Source organism: Rhinoraja longicauda, chromosome 10 (genome assembly GCF_053455715.1).
Source record: "Rhinoraja longicauda isolate Sanriku21f chromosome 10, sRhiLon1.1, whole genome shotgun sequence".
Classification (NCBI taxonomy): domain Eukaryota; kingdom Metazoa; phylum Chordata; class Chondrichthyes; order Rajiformes; family Arhynchobatidae; genus Rhinoraja; species Rhinoraja longicauda.
Window position 1 is genome coordinate 22,217,399 of NC_135962.1, and position 22,155 is coordinate 22,239,553.

The window sequence follows — 22,155 nt, forward strand, 5'->3', positions numbered from 1 at the left end:
ATGATACCATACATGAGTACACCAGGATGTGCAAAAAGAAAACAGACTGCAGAATATGGTGTACAGCTACAGAAAAAGTGCAGGTAAAATATGAAGAAAGGACCCGACGAATCATCACTAGTCCATTTCCCTCCATAGATGTTGCCTAAATCCAGCAGATTGTTTTTCGCTCGATTCTAGCATTTGCGGTCTCTTGTGTATCCATATTATTAGGAGAAAGCTGACAAAATGCTGAATTATTTCAAACACATCCATTTGTCTGAAAGATGTCTGAAGGACAACTTAACATTACTTTGATACCTTACCAAATGGAGGAAAGAACATCTTATGTTCATCTAGAATTTATTATATCTGTTTTTCAGAAATATTACAGGTCTGAGTAGGGTACATACATACTTAAGATAATGTGTTAAAGAAATGTAAATTCGCCAAGAAAATGTAAAGTGATTTTTGCCTTTTATAAATTACTCGACCAAGTGGACCCGTTGGGCCCAATCCTCCCCTACATTGGTGCAGCACCCTCTCCTCCCCCCCCCCCCCACCCCCCCCCTCCCCCCTCCCCCTCCACTGCAATTCGGAGCAGTGGGTTAATTGATGGTTTCCAGTCTTCATTGGAAGAATAAAGCAAAGCAATGTGGGTATTGTCTCACAGGCCTAGGATTGAGGCCCTGGTTTTATTTACTGACTACATTAGGCAGGCAACGTCACTCCTGTACCAAAAAACAGACTCCTGAAAAGGACACTCTATTTCAAGCTCTCTCTTGGATGAAATTAACAGGCAGAGAAAAAGATTCAAGGATGAGCTCAAAGTTTAGTTTAGTTTAGAGGTACAACTGAAATAGGCCCACAGAGTCCACGCTGACCATTGATCATTCGTTCACACTAGTTAGCCCTCTACACACTATGGGCAATTTATAGTGGCCTACAAACCTGCATATCTTTGGGACAAGGGAGGAAACCAGAGCACCCAGAGGAAACCCACGTGGTCATAGGGAGAATGTTGCAAACTCCATGCAGACCAGGTTAGGATCAAACCCTGGTCTCTGGCACCATGAGGCAGCAGCTCTACCTCTGCGCCTCTATGCCATCCGGAATGGAAACAGGCATTCAGCCCACTGAGAACATGCTGGCCATCGATCATCTGTTCACACTAATTCCATGTTATCCCACTTTCTCATCCACTTCCTACACACGGGCAGTTTTTTATAGGACAATTAACTTACAGACCTAAAGCTTCCTTAAAGAGTTCCAACATCCATACCGACTCCTGGGAATTTCTTGACAAGGAGGATTCAGGATAGTATGGATAAAGTCAGGTCCATGCATCAGGAGTACGCAGAAGCCTTATATAAGCAGCAGGAATGCATTACTGGTTTACTACCCACCTGCCAGCACTGATAGCCACCTTCTAACCATTCATTAGCCTATAGCTCCCTGGCTTCTCCTTGCACCTCTTTTTAAATAAACACACAGCATTAGCTACCTTCCAGTCTTCCAGTACTTCACTGACTGATCTGCATTAATCATAAGAATTATCTTTCTTCAGGATATTAACCTCACCAGTGGACTGCTCTCCCCTTGATCACTGTTGATAGGTTTTAACAGGGCTTCTTGATGCCACACTCAGTGAGAAAACTGCGCTTTATCTCAATAATAATTGTGTGGTGTTCATTCTTACCAAAATTGGCATGCATAGAATAACCAACAAGAAAGTAGATTAGTGAGGTAAGAGGTTTGCCCTTTTGTTAGATCACTTTCTCTTTGCTGCAGTCCCACTAGGTCAGCAGTGCCATTCAACAATTTGCCAGCTTGATCAATGGCGGTGCTATGGAGCTGTCTTTGGTGATGGATATTGAAGTTCCTCTTCCATAGTACAAAGTCTGCACCAGTTGCTCTTTGAACTTGAAAATATTATTCATTGTGGAAAAATGCTAATTCATCAGCTGAGGAAGTGTAACTATGAGAGCAGGAAGTTATTTTGCTCTTATTTGAGATTATATCCTGGTATTAGAATCAGCATTTAGGCTTCCCTACAACCTGTGATGTGGACTGGAATTAGCCATTGATTTATTTAAAAGAAATCTTGGACATTGACTGACAAGTAGGATTTTGTGAGTAGAACTTCATCGGGTTGACTAATCTCTGACGCGGCTCTCCAACTTTAGACACCACAACTTATATATTGTGAGGAGAGGTTTTAAGTGGTTACAGGATTTTGGTGTGCCCAAATCCAATTTGTGGGACTATGGTGAATAATCTGCCGAGTTATGTTCTTTTTTAACATAGTGATTTTGATGCAACTGAATGGCTTACTAGGTCATTTCAGATTTGATTATGTCATGGGTCTGATGTGACTTGTAAGGCAGACTAGATAATGCCAGCAGGTGTACTTCTCTGAAGGATATTATGAAAAGATATGTTTTGAGAAAAATCGAATAGTTCCATGCATACCATTATAAGAGTAATCTTTTTTTAAATTCAAGTGTAATTGCTAGTTATTAATTAAATTTGAATTCTTCAGCTGCCATGGTGGGGTTGTAATACCAAAATAATGGTTAACTTCATGCATTAACCAACAAAAATAGGAAAAGCAGATAAAAGAATCGGAAACATACAGCAACGACAAGATGCTTGCAGCTGCTTGACAGGCTTATTTAAAACACACCCAGTTATGTAAACCTTCCGTTGCACCTGTGGTAAATGGTTGAGTTCACCAGTCTCTGTTGGCTTCCTGCTTCAGTTATATGAATCCATTAATAAGTACAGTATTTTTGAAGTGAGGAAAGCTTAGTTCATTTTTGAGATTTTGAATAATATGACATGATATTATTGTATATTTTATTTCTTCATTAAAAATAAGACTCATGAGCAAAACTACTATGCATTAAATTGTTTGGCAGCGTTGAGTCATGAATGGGTGGAACATTCAGTGACAGAAGAAACCTTGGAGTTACAACTGCAGTGAACCACGGGAAATCAACAACAGTATTCCCCTAAAATCAACTTTTGAACATTGCAGACAGTTTAAGATTACATTTGGTTTAACTAGATGCAATAAAAATGTCATAGTGTGAAGCTTTACAAAGGTCAAAGGTTTTAAACCACAGAATAGCACAGCCTCACCACAGACTGAGCACCTGACGTTTTATTTTGCAAGTATTCAAAGTTAATAGAACAAAGGATATTAACAGTGGAAAGAGGTAAGAAATTGTCAAAATTTGTTAAAAACAAGAACTTGTTCTCAATAACTCCAGCTTTTAAATGGGTTTAACACCGACTACATTATCTGGTTTTTTTCCTGGTACTGTTGACAGATCTTCCCTGTTAAATTAACTTTTATGATATAAATACATTTCTTGAGCAGTTGTGCAAAATTAAGAATGTGTAAATTAAGACAAAAAAGCGAAATGATATAAACTTTGCTCAATTTTTTCAAAGTTAAGACACAGAGGCAACTTGTGATTCAGAAGTTTTTAATAAGCCAATTAAGTAGAATGAAATATTTCCCTTTTTTCCCCACGGCAAACAAAAAGTATTCAAAAGAAGTGTAATGCATGTCTACTGAGACCAACTTTTGTTCTTTATTAAAGTGATTTTGCTGTTGTTTCTTCCTGTTCCTCTTTTCCTGATTATTTTTTCTAGATTAATGATTGATGGTCAAAATTTCCCTCCTCCAGAAGTGACGATTGACAGTAAATGTTACACAGCGGATTTCACTGTTTTTCCGTAAGATTTACCAAATCACTTAGTTATTTTTGAATACCTTTCTAATAGCTATAATATATACTTTGCTTTGTAATGCAATCTTAGATTCATGAAAGCGGCTATGAATTTCACCAAAGAAAGATTACTTTTCATGCGTAATTATGTGTTAAATGTTTAATCATTTATTTCTTCACCAACAACATTTCTAAATGTGAAGCAATTAGAATAAAAATCAATGATATAGCCTGAAATGTGTTAGTATTAAAAAACATGTTTCCAACTACTATACAAAAATAAGTCAAACTCAACTACTATTCAAAAACAAGTCTTTATATTATTATATAACTTTGATATTTGTGCATCTTTGGATATAAAATTCAGGAGAGCTAGCAAACTTATTATATTGTGCAGTAAAGTGAGTATTTAATCAGCAAATGGTGCATATCATGAGATTGAATTGTAAATGATCTTTTTTAAACACTTTATGGACACAGTGCCAGAAAATGGATTCTGAGATGTGATTATTATTAGTGTGATGCTATCTTGATTAAGGGTTTTGTGCATGTGCACCTAACTTTTGGCAGCCCCCAAACAGGGTTGGTGGAATAAAATATGGAGATTAGCTAACAGGGTAGCAATGCTGACATTTTTTAACTGAAAATATTAGTAGATGTACTTTCTTTCTCACACAGCTGAATATAATATCAAACAGATTTAAACTAGAACAACAAAATAAATTATGAACTGCTTGCAGGTTAGTATTTATTTATTTTGGCTTCTCTTTGCAGCTTTTCCATTTTCGAAACTCAAGTTTTAATAGTTTACACAGAGTGGGTTGGCTGGAACTCAAGTAGTATTTTGTTATTTAGAAGTTTGTGCTGAAATAAGATATCTGAAGGCAGAGCAACATCAGCATTGTTGTTCTATGAATCTAGCACTTTCTAAGTCACTGCAACAGGTATAGGTAGCATTTTGAAGTTTATGTGCGACCATTGCATGATAACAAGGCTTACAGTACAAAGGAAGGTAATCATAGTCCTCTCTTGTTAGAGAGAAGCAGACACATGGGTTAATGCGGATCGCAGACTTTCCATTTAGTGTAGGGAATAATTGAGTCCAGTCACATGTCTCATGAATTATCTATGTACATAGTTTTCATTGTGTTAACCCCGCGCACAGCTTTCTATGACGAGAGTCAACATTTGTATATTGATACGGATTATATGTTAATGATGTAGCTCAAGAAATTAAATGAGCAAGAAGACTAAATGCCACCGAATATAACAAAAAAAAAGAGAAACTAAATCGTAGAGAGATTGTTTCTATCTGGGTTCCAGGTGATCAAAATATTTGTCAGCTTACACCAACTTCCACTTCACCAATAGTTCCACACCCTATCCTTCCAACAGTTATCATTGCATTGCCTATCCAAAGACCAATAAAATCAGAGGATGGCCATTCTAATCCAATGCTATAAACTTGAATTACTTGTTTAAATATGTATAAATTTAATCAGCCTTGTTCTGAGCATTTGACTGCCATTGCCTTTTCTGGTGTTCATTTAAATGATTTGGCTGAAAAATGGGCGGTTGACTGCTAATTTTTAACCGTGGAGGTTGCAGATGCCAATTGAGCATAGAAACATAGAAAAATAGGTGCAGGAATAAGGCATTCGGCCCTTTGAGCCAGCACCACCATTCAATATGATCATTGCTGATCATCTAAAATCATCACCCCATTCCTGCTTTTTCCCCATATCACCTCGATTCCTTTAGCAAAATCTAACACTCTCTCGAAAACGTCTAGTTAATTGGCCTCCACTGCCTTCTGTGGCAGAGAATTCCACAGATTCACAACTCATCTCATCTCATTCCTAAATGGCCTACCCTTATTCTTAAACTGCGACCCCTGGTTCTGGACTCCCTCAACACCTGGAACATTTTCCCTGCATCTAGCATGTCCAATCCTTTAAATTTTTTATATGTTTCTATAAGATCCCCTCTCATCCTTCTAAATTCCAGGGAATACAAGCCCAGTCGACCCATTCTTTCATTATATATCAGTCCCGCCATCCCGGGAATTAATCTGGTGAACCTATGCTGCACTCCCTCAATAACAATAATGTCCTTCCTCAAATTAGGAGACCAAAATTACACACAATACTCCAGGTGCGGTCTCACCAGGGCCATGTACAACAGCAGTAGGACTCCTTGCACCTAAACTCAAATTATTTCGCAATGAAAGCCAACATGCTATTAGCTTTCTTCACTACCTGTTGTACCTGCATGCTTACTTTCAGTGACTGATGTACAAGGACACCCAGGTTTTGATGCACCTCCTCTTTACCTAATCTGACACCAGTCCTGAATAAGGGTCTCGACCCGAAACATCATCCATTCATTCCAGTGCCGGATTAACATAGTAGCAAAAGTAGCATTTGCTATGGGCCCTGCACTTTCGAGGGCCCCACGCTAAATGCTTGAAATTGGCATCCCACTGAGGGGCACTGTGTTGCGCTCCCCAACTGGTGCGGTTTGAATGTGCCAGCGGGGCTGCGTGGACCAATGGGCAGCCAGCACGTCACACCCAACCGCCAATAAGGTTGCCAACAACCAACTGCCCATATTAGCCGTATTTTGGGCGAAATTGGCTTGTCCCATATGGGACCACCCTTGTCCCGTATTAGGCCTGGATGCTACCAAATGGAGGTCGCATAGCAACCCGCCTCCCGGCCCGGGCGGCCACCATTGGTGGAGCGGGGACGGGGGGGAGAGTCCTGTCCCCTCCAGTGCGGGGATGTTCAGTGCGGTGGGTAGATGGCAGCTGCTCTCTCACTGACAGCCCTCGGGTCGATGTCGCTGGACTCTCCCCCCCCCCCCCCCCCCCCCCACCTCCTGGCCCGGACGGCCGCCAATGCCGCTGGACTCTGGGCAGCATGGGGAAGGTGCTGAGCTGGCCGGGGAGAGGAGGGGGGACTTGGGAGCCAAGGGCAGGCCCAGCGCAGGCCCAGGCCACCGCCTCCACCAACGCCAGGCCTCACCGCCACTGCTGCTGCTGCCGCCTTTCCCCTTGGCCCACCTCAGGCCCACGGTTACCCGGTCAGGTCCAGGTCCAGGCTCCGGTTGCTTCCCCCGGCACCAGGCCTGGCTCTCCCGCCGCTATGGAACCGGCAAACCTTCCCCCAAGAGACAAGCGACCAAGCCCTGCTCGTACCCGAGGGCCGCGGAGGAGGGCGAGGAGAGAGCGGCGGCCGGCGCCGGGTCTCCAGAGCTGTATGAAAATCCATGGACAATTCCAAACTTACTCTGTATGGTAAGGATTAGTTTGTCACCATACTTCAGTTACCTAACAGTAGAAGAAGAATTCAACCTAGCCCTTGGTCTTTTTACATTGCTGGGCATTACTGATCTGTTGGACGGCTACATTGCACGAAACTGGGCGAATCAGAAATTGATTAAAATAATGTAGATATATATGGAATTTTTTCCTACAAAAGATACAAATTTAATAATCAACGTTTAAAAATTTGAAAAAAAAAATTGGTGGAGCATCAGCAAGTGGCCGCTGGCTGGGTGAGATCATGTGGGGCGCCAGGCGGTGACATCACCTTGTCCCGTATTTGGGAGTGAGAGGCAACCCTAACCGCCAACCCCGAGACACAGACCCTCACCCCCCCCCCCCCCCACACACACTCAGAGGGACAGAGACCGGAAGCAAGACAGAGAGCGGCAGCGGCACAGAGGTGAAAGACCGGGGTAGACTGTGGGGTGGGGCAAGCACCTAGGGTTGCCAACTGTCCCATATTAGCCGGGACATCCCGTATTTTGGGCAAAATTTGTTTGTCCCGTACGGTACCGCCCTTGTCCCGTATTAGGCCGCTGTAGGCCCCAACACTGTCGGCCCTGATAATGTAGGCTAACAGAGCTCATTAACGTTAACGGGGTTCAGGGAGCGGGGCCACGTGTGCTCGGGGAGCAGGGCCGAGTGTGTTTGAGGAGAGGCCGAGTGTGTTTGGGGAGCAGAGCCAGGTGTGTTCGGGGAGCGGGGCCGAATGTGTTCGCCGAACGGAGTTTGCAACCAACCTCCCGGCCCGGGCGGCCGTTATTGGTGGAGTGGGAGCACGTGGCCGCTGGTTGGGTGAGGTCATTTTATCCCATATTTAAGGCCCCTTTATAACATATGCTACAGGCCCCGCCCTAGCTTAATTCGGCCCTGATTCTTTCTCTCCAGAGATGCTGCCTGTCCCGCTGAGTTACTCCAACATTTTATGTCTACCTTCTATTTAAACCAGCATCTGCAGTTCTTTCCTACAATATTCAGATAATAATCTGCTTTCCTGTTCTTGCCACCAAACTGGAGAACCTCACATTTATTCACATTATACTGCATCTGCCATGCATCTGCCCACTCACCCAACCTATCCTAATCACCTTCCATCCTCTAGCATCCTTATTGCAGCTTGCATTGCCACCCAGCTTTGTGTCGTCTGCAAACTTGGAGATGTCACATTTAATTCCCTCGTCTAAATCATCTAAAGCATTATCTTGCAAAGCTGCGAGCACAGCATCTCTAGCTTCAGATGACCTCATCTCAACCAAGGCAATGATTTCATGACTGGCTAACAACCAAAGCAAGACTGATAATAGTTAGTGTTATGGGAATAGCGCACCCGGTGGTGCAGTACCGGGGATATATTACCCATGAGACAGGAGCCAAGCAGATCCGGAATTAAAATGGCTGAACCCAAGACTCGAGTGTAAAGCCTCTGTTAATTAGTAGTGTAGCTGTAATGGAGCAGGTTACAGAAAGGAACCACACTAACAAAACAAAACATGGTATCAGATCGGGGCCTGCTTCAGGATTAGTCGAGAGGACGACAGCAGACGACGTTTGTGAGTAATTGCTGAGAGACGACTGTGCGGCCTACATTGTTTCCATCGATAGAGGGGCGGATTTATCAGGAAAATGGAGCAGCTGAAGCCCCCTAGGCAAATGAATTTTGAGGCAAGGGAGCTGCCAATGGAGTGGAGACAATGGAGGGAAGAGTTTGAGCTCTATGTTGATTTGAGCATGGAAGGGAAGGAGGATAAGACAATGAGGAAACTGCTAATGTACCTAGTTGGACCGCAAGGGAGAGAGCTTTACCAAACGCTCGAGACACGGACGCCGGAGGGCAACGTTCAAGAAGTTACGCTAGAGCAGGCTCTCGATACTTTCGAAAAGCATTGTCAACCCGTGAGGAACGAGACCATCGACAGGTATAGATTCTTTATGAGGAGCTAAGAGAGAGGGGAGACTTTTGATTAGTTTTTAATAGAACTGAAGCTCTTGGCAGCTCATTGCAGTTTCAGAGAGTTGAAGGAATCACTGATACGTGATAGAATAATATGCGGCATAAGGGATGACATGCTGCGGGAAAGACTTCTCCGAGAAACCTCACTTGACTTAAAAAAGTGTGTGAAGGCATGCCAGGCTTCGGTGCTGGCCAAGGCCAGAGTTGATGTCCTGTTAGGGGACCAGCGACAAGATGTCTGTGCAGTGAGACATGAGGGGAAATGATACCAGCCAACCATACAGTGCAAATACTGTGGATACAAACATGAGAGAAAGAGGGAGAAATGTCCGGCATATGGCAGGGAGTGTTTCAAATGCCATCAGAAAGATCATTTCGCCTCACAATGCACGGAAAAGCAGGGGCAGCAGAAGAAAGAAAAGAATGGGAAAAAACCTGTGCATGCAGTGGTGGAAGTGGAGAGTTCCAGTGATGAGTATGATGACAGTCAAGAGGAGGATGAAATTCAGACAATGGAACTGTAACCAGAAGCAGAAAAAGCAGAAAGTGTGCACAGGGTTGAGGAGACTCAATTCCCAAAAAAATCTTTGCGACCATGATGCTGAAAGGGAAGGAAGTAAAATTCCAGGTGGACAATGGAGCCACATGTAACATCATTCCCAAGATGTATGCAAGGGATGTGGATGAAACCAAGCAAGTATTGTCCATGTACAACAATACGACAGTGGTGCCTCTTGGGAAAAGCAAGGTGAGACTGGTGAACCCAAAGAATGGAAGGAAATACAAAGTCGAGTTTGTAGTCCTGGAGGAAGACTGCATTCCAATCCTGGGAAGCAGGGCAGCCCAGCAGATGGGGCTCATCTCAGTGTGTAAAGAGAACATAATGACACTGAATGGCAGTGAAATCCCTCTGAACAAGGAAAGATTGATAGCGGAGTATGCTGATGTGTTTGAAGGGACAGGTAAATTTGAGGGCAAGTACCATCTGCTGGTAGCTGACAGCATAACGCCGGTGATCCATCTACCACGATGAGTCCCTGTAGCCTTACGGAGTAAGCTGAAAGAGGAGTTAGGCAGACTAGCAGAAGCGGAGATAATTTCCCCAGTAGAGACCCACACACCATGGGTATTCAGCCTTGTGTGTGTAGAAAAGCCCAATGGAAGTTGAGAGTGTGTTTAGACCCGAGGGATCTGAACAAGGGGCTTAAAAGAAGTAATTACCAATGAAGACGATCGAAGATGTCCTCACCGACCTGAATGATGCCAAGGTCTTTAGCACGTTTGAATGGGTTTTGACATGTGGAACTGGATGATGAGAGTTCTCAGCTTACGACATTTAACACACCATATGGTAGATATAGATGGAGACGAATGCCGTTTGGTCTGTCCACGGCCCCTGAGGAGTTCCAGCGACAACAGAACCAAGTGCTGGAGGGCCTGGAAGGAGCGAGGTCTGTTGCTGACGACATCCTAGTGTTTGGGAAAGGAAAAACGGCAGAGGAAGCAGAAAGAGACCATGACTGGAAGGTTAAAGCACTGATGGAGAGATGTCGTGACCGTCACCTGAAGCTGAACATAGAGAAGGCAAAGCTGAAGTTGAAGGAAGTAACTTTCATAGGACATAGAGTCTCTGCTGCAGGACAGAAACCAGATCCAGGGAAGGTAGAAGCAGTGCTACAGATGCCTAACCCAAAGGATGTCCAAGGAGTTCAGCGATTTATTGGCTTTGTTAACTACTTGAGCAAATTCCTTCCTGGATTAAGCGGTCTATGTGAACCGCTACGCAAGCTGACACAGAAGGATGTAGTTTGGTGGTGGGCACAGCTGCATGACAGGGCGGTGATGGACATAAAGAAGCTAGTAACTGCCAAGCCAGTACTCATCCATCCAAGGAGCTGACAGTACAGGCTGACGCGTCAGCAACTGGACTTGGTGCAGCGCTGATGCAGGAGGGCCATCCAGTTGCCTATGCCAGCAGGGCCCTGACAGATGCGGAGACCAGATATGCCCAAATAGAAAAAGAGTTGCTGGCAGTGATGTTTGGTCTAGAGAGGTTCCATGTGTACACATATGGAAGGCTAGTGAATGTGCAGTCAGACCATAAGCTGCTGGAGATATTCGCCACAAAACCACTTCATCATGCACCAAAGAGATTGCAGAGGATGCTGGTGAGGATGCAGACCTATGATGTGACAATAAGATACAGACCAGGGAAGGAGATGCAGCTTGCAGACACGCTGAGCAGAGCATATATTCAGACTGGCAAGACTGACAAGACCATGAGAGAACTGGAGACTGTAAACCTGGCAAGGCACATTCCAATAGCACAGCCTCTGCTAAATGGCATAAGGAATGCAACAAAAACATATGAGACTATGCAGAAACTGCAAGAGGTGATCAAACGAGGCTGGCCAGAGAACAAGAAGGAGGTTGACCCAGAACCCTAAAGTGCAGAAATCAAGGACTTCGTACAGAAATGTGAGACATGTCAAGCTCAAGGGAAAGAGCAACCAAAAAAAACACTGCATTTCCATGAAATTCCAGAGAGACCATGGGTGAAGGTGGGTGCAGATTTGTTCCACTTGGATGGAAGGAACTATTTGGTCACTGTGGACCATTTCTCAGGATATTGGGAAATAGACTATCTAGAGAAAACACTGGCAGTGAATGTCATCCATAAAATCAAAGGCCAGTTCACAAGATATGGAATACCAGATCAGCTCATCACAGATAATGGGCCACAGTTCACAGCTGAGGTGTTCAAGAGATTTACCAAGAAGTGGCAGTTTGAACATACAAGCACATCACCCTATTATCCACAGAGTAATGGAAAGGCGGAGAGCAGTGTGAAAGTTGCGAAGTCATTGCTGAGGAAGGCTAAGGCTGCCGGAGCTGACCCTTACCTGAGCATACTAGCTTTTCGCAACACACCAACGCCTGGCATGAGTAGCAGTCCAGTTCAAAGATTGATGAACAGACGTACCAGGACCATTCTACCGACTACTCAGAGGCTGCTCAAACCTGAAATTCAGAAAAAAGTAGGAGATGAGTTGAGAGCAGCTAGAGACAGACAAGCAGACTACTACAACAGAGGATCTCAAGATCTGATTCCCCTGAAAGCTGGCGATCCAGTTCGAGTGAAGCCAACCGATGATCGACATCAGTCCTGGAGGCAGGCTGTGGTTGTAGGCCGTGTTACGCAACCCAGATCTTATGAAGTCAGAACCGAGGACGGCGTCATCTATCGTCGGAATCGGCGCCATCTGAGGAAGACCAACGAGCCATTTTATCGCACTGATGTTGACCTGGATGACCTGGTGACATCACCTGAACCGGAGCGAGACCATCTGAGGAAGACCAACGAGCCATTTCATCACGTTGATGTTGACCTAGATGACCTGGTGACGTTGCCTGAACCGGAGCGAGAAAATCGACCTATGAGCCGACCACCGGTCCCCAGGGAGCATCAAACCCTGACAACAAGATCTGATAGATGCGTTTGAAAACCACGCTATCTGCAGGATTATGTGCCCAAATAAGGATAGGGCCTGTACATGTAGTTGAGTATAGATATAAAGGCTATTAGGTTATGTTTAAAAAGTTAATGTTATATTTTTGGTTATAGTTTTGATATGCATTGCTTTATGTAGAAGTAGTGGTAATGGCCATTTTAAAACTAAATAAATAAACAAACAAATTAATAAATAAAAAAAGGAAAGGGAATGAGGAACCAGACATGTGTTGTTCAAAGTTTAGATAATTCCGAGCACTGAACTGTCGCAGATCCAAGGGAGGAAAAGTTGGAAGCTACCACGGAAATGGATTGTCAAAGGCATGTTGGAAAATGGGCTGTTGGAGACATGTTGGACTCAGTGAAATCAGATGCCATGGAAGAATTTAATTTATGGCTATACATGTAAAGTTCCTGTACATATCTGTTTTGTAAATAAAGGGGGATGTTATGGGAATAGCGCACCCGGTGGTGCAGTACCGGGGATATATTACCCATGAGGCAGTAGCCAAGCAGATCCGGAATTAAAATGCTGAACCCAAGACTCGAGTGTAAAGCCTCTGTTAATTAGTTGTGTAGCTGTAATGGAGCAGGTTAAAGGACCACACTAACAAAACAAAACAGTTAGAAGACCCATTACTGTCCTAAGAGAGGTTCATGCTCCACAGATACTGCTTTCCGAAAATGGTCATTCAGCAATCCTTTAACCCTGGCTGAGAATAGGTTAATGGAGTATTGTAATTCCCTGGAAACCCTTTTAATAGTGGTAACCAGGGGCATAATAGCAGTAGCCTGAATTTGAAGAAGAAGCATCCATTGCAGCATTCAGACCTTTGCTGAATATTAGTGCAGCAAAGGTAGCTCAATTTAGGCATTGTGTTATATTCCACATATATACCGAGGGAAATAATCACTGAATTTTAGAGTTCAGTAACAATTAATAGTAATTGTTTCCAAATAAAACAGTAGATGAGGCCAGTGAAGTATTTGAAGATGTGGCTGTTCATGGTTATCGAATCAGGTTGTTGAATTTTTTTTCAAAGCCACCAGGTTTCTGGCGTATCTGTAAAAGTAGTATCAATGAATGTGGCAGCATCCATCATGGTGGTACACATGACCAATAAGATCATCCAACTCCAAAATTAATAATGTGACTTGTAATAGAGCAGTACCCCTTGCCACATATCTCAAAATTTATATGTTGAATTGGCAGGAGCAAAATGAATGCGTCTCATTGCCTTTTCCCACAAGTGTTAGCAAAGGGAATTTGTATGACAGTTAACAACCCATAAGATTGTACACCAAGTTACCGTATATTCCTAAGATAAAATTTCTGAAGAAGGGTCTCGACCCGAAACGTCACCCATTCCTTCTCTCCAGAGATGCTGCCTGTACCGCTGAGTTACTCCAGCATTTTGTGTCTATCCTCATGAATGAGTCGTAGCTGATCTGATCTGTACCCTACAATTTTTCCGTTTTCCTTGAAAGGCTTTGGGTGGCAATTTTGATTCAACCACATTATTTCTTATGAACTATAGTTTTTCATGAATCCTCTGTATCATTAACTGATAAAAGTTTATGCACATTAGGATTGCTAACATTATTTGTGACAGTCTCATGAGGCCTGGCATCTAGAATTTTTAAATTCATTCTTGAGATCTGAATGTCCCTGCCCATTCCTTATTGTCTTTGAGAAGCTGGTGGTGAGCTAGGGCTTGCGCTGTTGCTGTCCTTCAATTGAAGGTACCCCCACTTAGTAACAATCCCAATATGGTTATCCCCGACATGGGGGATGCCATTATAGTCTGGCAGCCTGACCTCTATTGTGCTGAGGCTAGGAGCCAACTCTCAGACACCCGCTCACACCTACCCCTTGACCATGACTCCACATATGAACATTAGCCCACCATTTCCCAGGCTATTACACTCCTGATCAACTATGATGATCTCTGCTCCACAACCTCCAACCCCATACAGCTTTTCCACAGCCTCCAACCCCATACAGCTTTTTTCTATCTCCTTCCCACAATCTACAAACAGGACTGCCTTGACAGAACCATTTTTTTCTGCCTGCTCCTGCCCCGCCAAACTCATTTTCAAATACCTAGATTCTTTTCCCCCCTTGTCCAATCCCTTTAGACCTATCTCAAGGACACCTCATAGGATTTACAACACTTCAATAACTTTCAATTTTTAGACTCATAATCTGGATGAGTGGTTTCTGAACAACAATCTTGTTCTCAACATTAGCAAGACCAAAATGCTCAGGAAGGGAAAGCCAAGGTCCATGAACCTATCTTTATTGGTGGAACAGTGGTGGAGAGAGTCCCAACAACTTCAGGTTTCTGGGTGTGCACATAGAAACATAGAAAAATAGGTGCAGGAGTAGGCCATTTGGGCCTTCGAGCCAGCACCTCCATTCAATATGATCATAGCTGATTATCTAAAATCAGTACCCCATTCCTGCTTTTTCCCCATATCTCTTGATTCTAGCCCAAAGAGTTAAATCTAATTCTGTTTTGAAAATATCCAGTGAATTGGCCTTCTTTCTGTGGCAGCGAATTCTACAGATTCACAACTCTCTGGGTGAAAAAGTTTTTCCTCATCTCGGTCCTAAATGGCCTACCCCTAAGTTTTAAACTGTGACCCCTGGTTCTGGATTCCCCCAACATCAGGAACATTTTTCCTGCATCTAGCCTGTCCAATTCTTAAGAATTTTACATGTTTCTATAAGATCCCATCCTTCTAAATTCCAGTGAATACAAGCCCAGTCGCCCCATTCTTTCATCATATGTCAGTCCCGCCATCCCGGGAATTAACCTGGTGAACCTACGCTGCATTCCCTCAATAGCAATAATGTCCTTCTTCAAATTAGGAGACCAAAATTGCACAGAATACGCCAGGTGCAGCCTCACGAGGGCCCTCTGGACAACTGCAATAAGACCTCCTTGTTCCTAAACTCAAATCTTCTCGCAATGAAGGCCAACATGCCATTAGCCTTCTTCACTGTCTGCTGTACCTGCATGCGTACTTTCAGTGACTGATGTACAAGCACACCCAGGTCTCGTTGCACCTCCCCTTTTCTTAATCTGACACCATTCAGATAATAATCTGCCTTCCTGTTCTTGCCACCAAAGTGGAGAACCTCACACTTATCCACATTATACTGCATCTGCCATGCATCTGTCCACTCACCCAACCTATCCAAGTCACCCTGTAGCATCCTCCTCGCAGCTCACACTGCCACACAGCTTTGTGTCATCTGCAAACTTGGAGATGTTACATTTAATTCTCTCATCTAAATCATTCATATATAGCGCGGAGACTCAGGTTCGATCCTGACTACGGGTGCTGCACTGTAAGGAGTTTGTACGTTCTCCCCGTGACCTGCGTGGGTTTTCTCCGAGATCTTCGGTTTCCTCCCACACTCCAAAGACGTACAGGTATGTAGGTTAATTGGCTGGGTTAATGTAAAAATTGTCCCTAGTGGGTGTAGGATAGTGTTAATGTACGGGGATCGCTGGGCAGCACGGACTTGGAGGGCCGAAAAGGCCTGTTTCCGGCTGTATATATATGATATGATGATATGATTGTAAATAACTGGAGTCCCAGCACTGAGCCTTGCGGCACCCCACTAGTCACTGCCTGCCATTCTGAAAAGGACTCGTTAATTCCTACTCTTTGCTTCCTGACTGCCAACCAGTTCTCAATCCATGTCAAGACCCTACCCCAATACCTAGTGTTCTAATTTTGCACACTAATCTCTTGTGTGGGATCTTGTCAAAGGCTTTCTGAAAGTCCAGTCGCACCACATCCACTGACTTTCCCTTATTCATTCTACGTTACATTCTCAAAAAACTCTAGAAGATTTGTCAAGCACAATTTTCCCTTCATATATCCATGCTGACTTTGACCAATCCTGCACTGTTTTCCAAATGCGCTGCTATCTCTGATGATTTGTTCTGGCTTCAGCCCATTGATGCAATCACGAAGTAAGCTCATCAATACCTCTATTTGCTCAGACATTTGAGCGGATTCAACATGTTGCTGAATACTCTTATTGTAATTCTACTCGTACGATGGAGAGCATTCTGAATGGATGCATCATAACTGGGTGTGGTAACTTAAATCTCAAGAACGAAGGAAGTGGCAGAAAGTGCTCGTCATTATCTCATCTTCACAAAGCTGTAAAGAAGCAAAATGCCAATCATGAGGTGTGCCAATGAAGAATATTTTTGGAAGAGTTGTCAATGCTTAGTCATGGGCATGGATTCTGGAGCATAGTAAGAGTGGGGTTCAGATAAAAGAATTTAAGATCTCGTATCTGAGATAGTGAAGTTCAGTGGTGGTGTTGATAATCTATGTATTGTATTTAATAGTGACTAAATTATCGAAAGGAAGAAGAAAAACTGTACTGGATGCCACCACTAGTCACATCTTCCCATCTCCACCCCTTTCCGCCTTCCGCAGAGACTGTTCCCTTCGCAACTTCCTGGTTAACTCATTCCTTCCAACCCAAACCACCCCCTCCCCAGGTACTTTCCCCTGCAACTGCAGATGTAACACCTGTCCCTGTACCTCATCCCTCCACTCTGTCCAGGGACCCCGACAGTCCTTTAGGTTAGGCAGAGGTTCACTTGTACCTCCTCCAAACTCATCTACTGTATCCGTTGTTCAAGGTTATACATCGGTGAGACCAAACGTAGGGCAATCGTTTTTGCTGAACACCTTCGCTCATTCTGCCTGGACCAACCTGATCTCCCGTTTGCCAAACACTTTAATTTCCATTCCTCCAATGAACTTTCTGTCCAAGGCCTCCTCCATTTCAGAGTGAGGCCAAATGCAAATTGGGGAAAGAATAACTCATGTTTCGCTTGGGCAGCTTATAACCCAGTGGTATGAATATTAATTTCTCTAACTTCAAGTAACTTTTGCATCCTCCCCTCTCTCTCCATCCTTCCCCCACCCAAGTCATACTAGCTTCAAAGTCGTCTTGTTGAGACTCATTGTCTGTAACTCATTCTCACCTAACACACTGCTAACAATGGCCTGTGTGGGAAGGAACTGCAGAAGATGGTTTAAACCGAAGATAGATACAAAAAGGTGGAATAACTCAGCGGTCAGACAGCATCTCAGGAGAAAAGGAATAGGTGACGTTTCGGTCTCGACCCAAAATGTCACCTATTCCTTTTCTCTTGAGATGCTGTCTGACCTGCTGAGTCACTCCAGCTGTTTGGGTCTTACAATGGCCTGTTTCCTTTATCATTGTTACTTTTTTGCATATCTTTCATTCATTTGTTTTATATCTCTCTACATCACTGTCTATATCTCTCGTTTCCCTTTCCCCTGACTCTCAGTCTGAAGAAGGGTCTCGACCCGAAACCAGAGATGCTTTCTGACCCGCTGAGCTACTCCAGCTTTTTGTGTCTATCTCATTTTGGTAAGTTGAGTTCAATTAATTTGCTAATTTATCTTTTAAACCAGAAAAAACAATCAGTACAAATATATGTGGAAATATTTAGGAAGGAATTGTAGAAGCTGGTTAGAACCGAAGATAGACACAAAATGCTGGAGTAATTCAGAGTCTGAAGAAGGGTCTCGACCTGAAACATCACCCATTCCTTCCCTCCAGAGATGCTACATGACCCGCTGAGCTACTCCAGCATTTTGTGTGGAAATATTCTTTGACAAAAGGTTATGTAAGTGACTTTCCCTGCACAATACGAGCAATGTTCCAAGAACTCCTTTGTTCCATCGTGCTCAAACAACAGTGAATGTTTCTTAATATAAGAAAATAATTGCAGATGCTGGTACAAATCGATTTATTCACAAAATGCTGGAGTAACTCGCTGGTACAAATCGATTTATTCACAAAATGATGGAGTAACTCGCTGGTACAAATTGATTTATTCACAAAATGCTGGAGCTGGTACAAATCGATTTATTAACAGTGAATGTTTCTTGGCAGGCAAGATAGCAAGTGGTGGTGTGGGAAGGTTCAAAGATTGGGATGTTTAATTTCCAAACTCCTTCATTTGACACATGTATTAATCCTTGAAGACAATGCAGATGTTAATTACTTAGATTCTTGTGTTGAATCACGATTTTTATTTATTTATGTTAACTGATTTAAAAAGAAATGCACTCAGCTGAAAATGGGAGCAAAATTGTTTTGGGTAGTAATGTGTACCACTAAAGCCAATGTCTGTTGGTGTTTTATTGCAAATGTTGCATTGGGCAGCTTGGTTTTGGGGGAGACATTGGCGGCGGACCCATAATCTTAAATACAAGATAAACGCTGCATAATGGGACTGTCATTTGTTGAATATTGACATTTATTTGAATGGAAAAATACACAAAAGCATTTTTTTGTAATTTTATTAACTCCAAAGAAAATGTACAAATATTTGCCTCCTCTTCTACTGCCCCAAAAGACAACTGTGTAGATAGTAACGTCAATAATGTTGAATAACAATAAGGTCACATTGTTAGAGTGTTCCATTTTTTTTAGGTGAAATTCATTTGTTAACTAGTAGGTTCAATAATCATTTTCAGAAGCAGTTGTGCTCATAGCAGTGATGATGCAAAATGAATCCTTTCATCAAGCTGTTGCTAAATGCAGGATTCCATTTAGAACTCAGATGAGGAAAAACTTTTTCAGTCAGAGAGTTGTGAAACTGTGGAATTCTCTGCCTCAGAAGGCAATGGAGGCCAATTCTCTGAATGCATTCAAGAGAGAGCTAGATAGAGCTCTTAAGGATAGCGGAGTCAGGGGGTATGGGGAGAAGGCAGGAACGGGGTACTGATTGAGAATGATCAGCCATGATCACATTGAATGGCGGTGCTGGCTCGAAGGGCCGAATGGCCTCCTCCTGCACCTATTGTCTATTGTCTATTGTCATTCTTATTTAAATAGCAGCATTTGTCGAGTTCAATTTAAAATGAAAGAGTACAAGTTAAGTAATATTTCCAATAAAAATAGTATCATTTAAGAAATAACATCTATTCAGAAAAAGCACAGATCAGTCAGTGTTTCCAAATGTCTCTGCTTCATGCATGTGTGATTTAATTTTTAATTATCAATAGGAAACACACATACACCAACTACCTATGATCCACCTTAACAGGCAGCGTCATCATTGTTTTCAGAATCATAACACAACTGGACCTACTCAGGACCCGGATTCTCTCTTCCCTGTTGTCCACTACCTAGTAAGCTAGATCCTTTTTTCTCTATTGTGTTCCAGTATATACTGGCAATATCGTGCTTTTGATGGCAAAATGTTTTCGCAAAAATTGAACTTCCCTTTGTCAGTAGAGAGGTGGTAAAAGCAGTAGTGCACCTGCTTGATTTATTATCACAGCAGCCGAGGGGAATATTGGGTTACAAGTGAGAAAAAACAAAGGAAAATGATTGGTGGTAAAAAAAGTACTAAAAGAGGTTGGGGGGGGGGGGGGTAATGGTGAAATGAAAAAAAAGACAGAAATTGATATCAATGGCAAGAAGTATCTTGAAAATGCACCAGCAATTTATTTGAAAGAAGGAAGCACTGCTTTGTACAATCAGACAATGGGACAAATTGTGAGGAATCTGGTGTGAGAATGAAACATGATATCAAAATACAAGGAAGCTTTTATAATCGTGAATGTATCCTGTTTCATTCCTGACATCAGAAAGCTTCTGTGTACATGAGGAGTGTCAGGATTCCTGCTTTGGAGTGCTGGAACGTTTATTATTAGCTCACAAGAGACTCGGGCAGATTTTAATTGTTTTTTCCCATCTACAATTAGCAATGTGACCTTATAGAACTAAGGATTTTTTAGATTTAGAGATACAGCACAGAAACAGGCCCTTCGGCCCACCGAGTCCGCGCCGCCTAGCGATCCCCACACATTAACACTATCCTACACACACTAGGGACAATTTTTACATTTACCCAGTCAATTAACCTACATACCTGTACGTCTTTGGAGTGTGGGAGGAAACCGAAGAACTCGGAGAAAACCCACGCAGGTCATGGGGAGAACGTACAAACTCCGTACAGACGGCGCCCGTAGTCAGGATCGAACCTGAGTCTCCGGCGCTGCATTCGCTGTAGGGCAGCAACTCTACCGCTGTGCCACCGTGCCGCCCACCTGGGTGCAATTCAGAACTCCAGTCCTCTGTGTGGAGTTTATATCTTCCTCCTGTGACCATGTTAATAGTCCAAGAATAAGTTGCAGGCATATAAAGGGAAGTGCACTTGGAGTATCATTTTGCGGAGAACCAGCATGGAACATGGGTCAAGTGTATTCCTTCTGTGGTATCATAAGGAAATAGTTATCACAAAAAAATGCTTACAAAGTAGAGACTCTTACACAATCCATCTTCCATTATTTCAAATAACTAGCATTGTTCTGAAATAAAAACATTATTCATGAAAGCCTTTTTAATACCAGATGTATAAATTGTGAATATCAAAGAAGTACATATAAATTAATTTTAATATTCTCAGGGAATGTGCCTTCAGATATGTTTGGAAATGCATTATGAAGGGCTGATCCCGGTTGTCAGATGAGTGTTATACAGGTGCAGCTGAGTTGTGGGCAAGGGGAACAAAATTGTGGAAAATACTGACTGTTTATTAGCAGTGATAATTTACAAAAGTCAATCGAGATATTCATTTTGGGGGGTGGTGGGGTAGGAACAGCTTAATGAGGCACTGCCTCAAAAAAGCGGCATCAACATCAAGGATCTCCACCATCTGGGTCATGCTCTTTTCTCACTGCCACCCTCGGACAGGAGGTACATAGAGCCATACTGTGTGGAAGCAGGCCCTTCGTCCCAACTTGCCCACATCGGCCAAAGATGTCCCAGCTACGCTGGTCCTGCCTGCCCGTGTTTGGTCCACATCTCTCCAAACCTGTCCTATCCATGTACCTGCCTAACTGTTTCTTAAGTTTTGGGATAGTCTCTGCCTCAACTACCTCCTCTTGCAGCTTGTTCCATACACCCACCTCCCTTTGTGTGAAAAAGTTACCCCTCAGGTTCTTATTAAATCTTTTCCCCTTCACCTTAAACCCATGTCCTCTGGTCCCCGATTCACCTACACTGGGCAAGAAACTCTGTTCAACTACCCGATCTATTCCTCTCATGATTTTATACACCACAATAAGATCACCCCTCATCCTCCTGCACTCCAAGGAATAGAGTCCCTGCCTACTCAACCCTATAGCTCAGCTCCTCTAGCCCAGGTAGCATCGTTGCACCCTTTTCAGCTTGAAACATCTTTCCTATAACATGGTGCCCAGAGCTGAACACAATGCACTAAATGCGGCCTCATCAACGTCTTATACAACTGCAACATGACCTCCCAACTATTCTCAATACTCTGACTGATGAATGCCAATATGCCAAATGGCTTTTTGACCACCCTATCTACCTGTGACTCCACCTTCAAGGAACCATGCACCTGCACTCCTGGATCCCTCTGCTCTACAACACTCCCCAGTGCCCTACCATTCACTGTGTCGGATCTGCCCATGTTAGACTTCCCAAAATGCAGCACCTCACATTTCTCTGTATTAGGTTCCATCAACCATTCCTCAGCCCACCTGGCCAATTGATCAAGATCCTACTGCAATTTTTCACAACCATCTTCACTAT

At 43.3% G+C, this 22,155-nt stretch overlaps 1 pseudogene; it reads left to right on the forward strand.

Moving 5' to 3' along the window:
* LOC144597736 (cardiolipin synthase (CMP-forming)-like) lies at positions 1-7,173 on the forward strand (annotated as a pseudogene).
* Positions 7,174-22,155: the final 14,982 nt, after the last annotated feature.